We start from the raw sequence: 7,425 nt of genomic DNA, 5'->3' as shown, positions 1-7,425 counted from the left end.
AGCCAGGCACCCCTGGGTGGACCAGTCTCCAGACCCCTTTCTTGGGGGCCAGGCGCGCCGGCGGCATAAATCCGCGGCACGACCCGGTGAGGGACCCTGGCACGGACAATATGGGGGATCTGACCTTGTGGGGAGATAAAGGGGAAGCGGAGCTAACCCTGCGATGGCCCCAGCTGCGTCCCAGGGAAGCCCCGGGGTGATTGACGATCGAGCCACCCTCAGACAGGTGTAGCAATGGGAGGAACCCGGGCCTGCAAGGTGCGTTCGAATGTCGATGATCAATATGTCCTGCAATTCACACTAATTCTCGTAGCTAGCTGCGTTCTTCATCAATGCGCGAGCCGAGTGATCCACCGCCAAGAGTCACAGGCAACTTTTCAAAAACGTTCGCCCACCTGCAGGCTCAGGAGAGGTGGGAGGAAGGCGATGCTGTCTGTCTACAGCCTGCGCGGTGAGACGGCCCGGGCACCCAGTTCAAGGCTTCCCCTCTGGGAGTCAGACTGCACCATTGGGAGAAAAGAACATTGCCAGGCGCTTGGCCCGATAGTCCCCCCCACCCGGGGGCAATGAAGGGGGCTCCTAGTGCAATGGGAGGAGGTAGCCCCGCAAGTGCCGGTCCCTGCCGGGTTAACCGATGGAGGGTCACCCCACCTGCACCTCAGCCGTCTATCGCCAGGCAGCCCTGAGCTGTGCACCAAGCTGGCTTGTTCAGCCCACCCCTGCCTGTGCCAGAGGCGCCGGAAGGGAAGAGCCAGGCAGCTCCCCATCCTGCACACCTCCCACCGAGAGGAGCCGGGATCCCCTCGAAGGCCCTCAGCCCCTTCTTTTCCAGGCTGCCCTGCCACATGAGAAGGTCCCATTCCTCAGTCACCCGGATCTCGGTCAGACTGGGACATTGGGCACAGGAGGGCCCAGCCAGCCAGCAGCAAGTCCCACTAGGGGGGGGTGGTACCAGCCCACTGCCATTCAGTTTACCCCCACAGCGGGGGTGGTGCCGGGTGAGCTTGGGTTCCATCTCAGGAGGGCCTACTACTGTGCCCTTCCCAGAGAGGGACAGGAGATGGGGGTCGCCCCCCATCCCCGGTTCTGCACCTGTTAGTCGGGTCCTACCCGGAGGAAGAAGCCCGCCAAAGGCCCAGTCCTCACCCGAGCGCCCCAGGCAGCCGCAGACTGCTCCGCTGGCCGGGGCGTGCAAGGGCAGGGCCGGGCCCTGTGCCTACGGTGCATGCTTGTAGGAGGTGGCCGAGAGCTTCAGGCTGGCGCCGTCGGTCACTTGGGCCACTCCGCCGTTAATGATCCTTCCGCAGGTTCACCTACGGAAACCTTGTTACGACTTTTACTTCCTCTAGATAGTCAAGTTTAATCGTCTTTTTGGCGCTCCGCCAGGGCCATTGCCGACCCCGGCGGGGCCGATCCGAGGACCTCACTAAACCATCCAATCGGTAGTAGCGACGCGTGGTGTGTACAAAGGGTAGGGACTTAACCAACGCGAGATTATGACCCGCACTTACTGGGAATTCCTCGTTCATGGGAAATAATTGCAATCCCCAATCCCTATCACAAACGGGGTCCAGCGGGTTACCCGCACCTGTCGGCGAAGTGTAGACACATGCTGATCCGTTCAGTGTAGCGCGCGTGCAGCCCCGGACATCTAAGGGCATTACAGACCTGTTATTGCTGAATTTCGTGCAGCTGAACGCTACTTGTCCCTCTAAGAAGTTGGACGCCAACCTCTGGGGTTCACGTAAATAGTTAGCATGGAGGAGTCTCGTTCGTTATCGTAATTAACCAGACAAATCGCTCTACCAACTAAGAACAGCCATGCACCACCACCCACAGAATCGAGAAAGAGCTATCAATCTGTCAATCCTTTCCGTGTCCGGGCCGGGTGAGGTTTCCCATGTTGAGTCAAATTAAGCCGCAGGCTCCACTCCTGGTGGTGCCCTTCTGTCAATTCTTTTAAGTTTCTGCTTTGCAACCATACTCCCCCCCGGAACCCAAAGACTTTGGTTTCCCGGAAGCTGCTCGGCAGGTCATGGGAATAACGCTGCCAGATCGCTAGTTGGCATTGTTTATGGTTGGAACTACGACGGTATCTGATCGTCTTCGAACCTCCGACTTTCGTTCTTTATTATTGAAAACATTCTTGGCGAATGCTTTCGCTTTGGTTCATCTTGCGCCAGTCCAAGAATTTCACTTCTAGCAGCACAAAACGAATGACCCCGGCCGTCCCTCTTAATCATGGCCCCAGATCCGAAAACCAACAAAATAGAACCGGAGTCCTATTCCATTATTCCTAGCTGTTTTGAACACTCTAAGTTTTTCAAAGTAAATGCTTCGGACCCCCAGGACACTCAGTCAAGAGCATCAATGGGGCACCGAGAGGCAGGGGCTGGGACAGGCAGTAGCTCGCCTCGCGGCGGACCGCCAGCTCGATCCCAAGATCCAACTACGAGCTTTTTAACTGCAGCAACTTTAATATACGCTATTGGAGCTGGAATTACCGTGGCTGCTGGCACCAGACAGGATTTAAAGTGTACTCATTCCAATTACAGGGCTGCGGAAAGAGTTTTGTATTGTTATTTTTTGTCACTACCTCCCCGAGTCAGGAGTGGGTAATTTGAGACAGGAGTGCCGGAGCCTGGCAGCAGCGGCATCCCTCGGGACGGTCATTCCGAGCTGCTGTGGAAATGTGCTGGGCAGAGAGGGGTGACGTTGTGACACGCAGGGCCTACAGACCTGCTGGGCAGCAGCATCCAAGGGCCTGGTGCCACCCGACCCCTTCCGCTCGGGTCAGACCACTGGGGGGCACGAGCTGTCGGGGCCACTCGGCCTTCGCTCTGCTGGGTAAAGGGACTCCCGCCAGGCGGCAGGCCCTCGAGTCAGACGGTCCATGCAGGGTGGAAGCTCGTTGCTCGAAACAACACCCGAGGGTGGCCAAGCAGTCCATCCCTAAATGAACCGAGAGTGCTCAATTGATCAGAGTACAGCTGGGGCATCCCCTGGCAGGCCACCCTGCACAGGAGGGTATGCTCATGGAGGTCTGCCTGAGCAAACTCAGAGAAAAAGGACCATCAGGAAGGGGCTGAGAGGCAGGTGCATACCCAGGCCCCTGGGGGCCCCAACGAGTGGGCCCGGGTGCCACCTTCCCCCATCTCAGAATTGTCGGACCTCACGGTGGTCTGACTGAGTAAAAAAACTGAGAGAAAAAGGACCATCGGTAAAGGGCAGAGAGGCAGGTGCATACCCGGCCCCTGGGGGCCCCAGCCGGCAGGCCCGGGTGCTGCCTTTCCCCGTTTCAGCATCGCTGGACCTCACGGAGGTCTGCCTGAGCAAACTCGGAGAAAAAGGACCATCGGCAAGGGGCTGAGAGGCAGATGAAAACCCAAGCTCCTGGGGGCCCCGGTGGGCGGGCCCGGGTTCTGCCTTCCCCTGTTTCCGAATCGCCAGACCACACGGAGGTCTGACTGACCCTCTCCCTAGTAATCCAGAGGAAAATGACCCCCTTTCTTGTAATCCGTGCACACGAGGTGACAGAGGGGACCCAAGGTGTGAAAGTACCCGACCTCCTGGAGCCCTCGCTGGGATCGGGGAGGCAAATGGCCCCTCATCTGGACTTCCAGGGAAGCTCGGCCATCTGGTCACCCCATAGGAAAGGATTGGGTGCAACCAGATGGCCGAGGGGATCGGTGCGACCAGATGGCCGAGGGGGAAAGGTGCGACCAGATGGCCGGGACCGAAATAACGACAATCTGCCTGCCCAGAGCCTTCGCGGAAGGGCTCCTGCCTGCCCTTGTAGTGCTCGGGTCTGCAGTGCTATGGGGCTGCAGGGCTCAGGGGCTCCAGGGCTGTGGGGCTGCAGGGCTCCTGGGCTGCAGGGCTCCAGGGGGCTCTGAAACCCCACCCTGGGCCTCAGGCATGGGGAGGCCTGCAAGTGCTCCTGGGGACCTGGGAGGACTGCCTGGGAACCATGGAGACTTGCAGGTCTCCGGGGCTCTGCACCCTGGACCCTTGTCCCGTGCAGATGGATTCTTGGCAGGCAGCAGGACAGGGGCTCCCAAACCCAGTCCCCAATGCCGGTCACTGCTTTCCAACCCAGCAAGGCCGGGGTGATTGGGGAGTCTGCCCAGGCACAAGGGACTCCTGTCCTGGGCACATGGACCCTCCGGACGTGCCCTTGTTTCCCACAAATCTTTTCCAAAATTCTGCATAGTATGCGTAGTGGCGCTACGCAAACTACGCCCAGCCCTAATAATAATGTGACTGAGAAGAGGGCTGTCCTCCGCAAATAATGTCCTCCCATGCATACTTTCTTCTGAGAAGATCGCCAGCTTGTGTTGTGATACTGCCTCCAACATCAGATCTTCAGCCGAATTCAAAAGCAGCTATCTAAGGGCTAAGGACTTTGCCACTCAAAGGCCACACTTGGGGACATCACCCTCATTTAGCAGGGTCCCAAATTGCCTGAAGTCATCCTTTATATAGAACATGGGCGATTGAGTTGAGGTTAGCGCTCTAGTGGCTACCTCACTCCGGGCTATTTAGGCCGACCTGACCCTCGGGCCAACGCGGTAGGGAGACGGTGGCAGTGTCTCCCAGACCCGCTGCTGTGCTTGAGAGTGTCTCTTACTAAGAACTGGTAATTACGGGGGCTGCGAGAAGCACTTATACGAGCGGACTGATTTTAAAAAGTCTGTTGTATTTTAAACTGTATTACTGTGTTTTTATCTGGACAGACTCACGTGTTCCACCAAAAACTGTTTCTCTCCCTCTAATCGCCTGGGCTCGATCTTACCGCCTGCCCGCCTCGTTCCGACCCGGCAATAGTGCCGTTGTGCGGAGGGCGGACAGGCAAGAGCCAGGCAGGCAGCACTTCCGGTTTTCCCGGAGTTGAGGTTAGCGCTCTAGTGGCTACCTCACTCCGGGCTATTTAGGCCGACCTGACCCTCGGGCCAACGCGGTAGGGAGATGGTGGCAGTGTCTCCCAGACCCGCTGCTGCGCTTGAGAGTGTCTCTTACTAAGAACTGGTAATTACGGGGGCTGCGAGAAGCGCTTATACGAGCGGACTGATTTTAAAAAGTCTGTTGTATTTTAAACTGTATTACTGTGTTTTTATCTGGACAGACTCATGTGTTCCACCAAAAACTGTTTCTCTCCCTCTAATCGCCTGGGCTCGATCTTACCGCCTGCCCGCCTCGTTCCGACCCGGCAATAGTGCCGTTGTGCGGAGGGCGGACAGGCAAGAGCCAGGCAGGCAGCACTTCCGGTTTTCCCGGAGTTGAGGTTAGCGCTCTAGTGGCTACCTCACTCCGGGCTATTTAGCCACGCCCTTCCCATAAGCGCGCAGCGGTTGCGCGCAGGGGGCGCCTTCGAGCGCGCCTAAGAAGCGCCGAAGAAAAGCCCGTCTGCGCCCGTCCGCGACAGGACGGGGCGAGGGGCGATGGACTCTGACCCTGCCCAACGAGCTTCGACCGGTAAGGGCACACGGATAACTAGTTACTCGGCCCAAACGCTTCTGACCCTTAGACCATCACGGTCATGTAGCACTAAAATTCCATGGCACCGTGTAGAGGGAGGCTTCTCCTGTCTGCAATATCGGCGTCTATCTGGAAATAGTATACCCCCCGGTTCTTAAACCCCCACCTTCGGGCCTCAGGAGCTTCTTTCTCAATGTACGGTCATTACCCAAACACCAACATCAAGTTTGGGATTTAATTCACTCTATGCAGCCAGACATCTGCTTCTTGGCTGAAACATGGCTAAAACCACATACAGTTACTGCCATAGCCATGGGGATCCCTCCTGGGTATAAAATTAAACATCTAGACCGAGAAATAAAAACCGGAGGCGGTCTCGCTATTATACACAAAGACTGTATAAAAGTTACTATTAGTGAGCAACACATGCACCCTCAGCTAGAAATAATGATTTTTAAATTCACTCTTACCAATCATATAACCTGGAAAGGTGCTTTGGTATATCGACCTCCAGGACCCAATACGAATTTTGCTCTTAATCTTCAAGAAATTTTAGCCCCTCATATTAAATCTAAAGAAGATTTTCTTCTTTTGGGAGATTTTAATACACACGTAGATCTACCCACACATTCTGATGCCACTGCCCTGATTACAGACCTTTCTAACTTAGGTCTGGAATTACAAAATCATGGACCCACCCACAAAGGAGGACATATGCTAGATTTACTCTTTTGTAATTTTGCTAAAGTAATCTGCTCCCCGGCAAAAGAAATAGCATGGACAGACCACTCCATGCTTGAATTTCTTTTAGTAACTCCTGTAAGAACTGTTAAGAGTGCTCCTCTTCCCCCCACTTGGCGACGACAGTGGCATAAAGTCACTGCCAATAAAATCCAGGAATTCTGGACAAATCCGGAAATTTCAGCAACTGATACCGCGGATATGGCCTTAACTAAGCTCAATGTCTCTATTAAGCAAGCTATTGACATTGTTGCCCCATTAAAAAAACACAAACAGTATCCTGTGCCTAAACAAGATAGCTGGTATACCCACGAATTGAGGGTAGCAAAGCAAAACTGCAGACGAGCTGAGAAAGCTTGGAGGAAAGGGAAGACCGAGAGCAGCAGAGTAGCTTTCTTAGATACTCAATCCAAGTATTATAAAAACATAAAGCAAGCCAGGAAGCAACATCTAACGCAGCAGATAGCACAGGCAGGCAACTGCTCTAAGGAGCTTTTTAACATCCTGCAGAATTTTATTAAGCCGACGGCTTGTGACAGCTCTGAGGACTTCTCACAAGACCTATGTGATGAAGTCTCGGCATATTTTGAGGACAAAATAAACAACATCTATGAAAAAATAATAGCAGCCAATGACGCTATAAAAATTACTAACATAGGCCATCCCCATCCTCATATTCCGGTATCTAGCAACAAACCCACTCTTTCATCTTTTCCTCCAATCACCAACACAGAGCTCCTCTCTTTCTGCAGCCACATTAAATCTGGGTCGCCTAATGACCTTATTCCAACTAAAATGGTTGGCCCCATGATCTCTTTTTTGGGACCTCACATGCTGGATGTGATTAACATCTCCCTAACGAAAGGCCAGGTCCCTGCAGACTGGAAAAGGGCGGTGGTGAACCCGATTAGAAAAAAAGCATCTTCCCCTTGGACGGACCTCTCCAACTTACGACCTATCTCCCTCCTACCCTACCTGGGCAAGGTTACAGAGAGGCACGTGAACACCTATCTTTCTCAACATCTTGAAGCGACGGATGGCCTGGACTATTCACAATCTGGTTTCAGGCCAAACCACAGCACAGAATCAGCCCTTCAGACAGTGACCAACAACATCAGAATGGCACTGGATGATGGCAGCTCTATGATTCTGGTGCTGTTGGACCTTTCCGCCGCTTTCGATACGGTGTCTCACACGGTGCTTCTT

At 54.4% G+C, this 7,425-nt stretch overlaps 1 non-coding gene and 1 pseudogene across 1 annotated transcript; both read right to left on the bottom strand.

The window, feature by feature from the left end:
• Positions 1 to 212: 212 nt before the first annotated feature.
• Positions 213 to 365, bottom strand: LOC144756867 (5.8S ribosomal RNA). The gene has a single exon (XR_013595369.1). It is a non-coding gene; the product is annotated as a 5.8S ribosomal RNA (ribosomal RNA).
• Positions 366 to 1,290: 925 nt separating this feature from the next.
• Positions 1,291 to 2,680, bottom strand: LOC144757148 (18S ribosomal RNA; annotated as a pseudogene).
• Between the last annotated feature and the right edge of the window lie 4,745 nt (positions 2,681 to 7,425).

The sequence above is a fragment of the Lissotriton helveticus genome, chromosome 5_1 (assembly GCF_964261635.1).
Source record: "Lissotriton helveticus chromosome 5_1, aLisHel1.1, whole genome shotgun sequence".
Classification (NCBI taxonomy): domain Eukaryota; kingdom Metazoa; phylum Chordata; class Amphibia; order Caudata; family Salamandridae; genus Lissotriton; species Lissotriton helveticus.
Note: the sequence above shows the minus strand (reverse complement) of the source record. Positions and strands in the feature narration are given on the sequence as shown.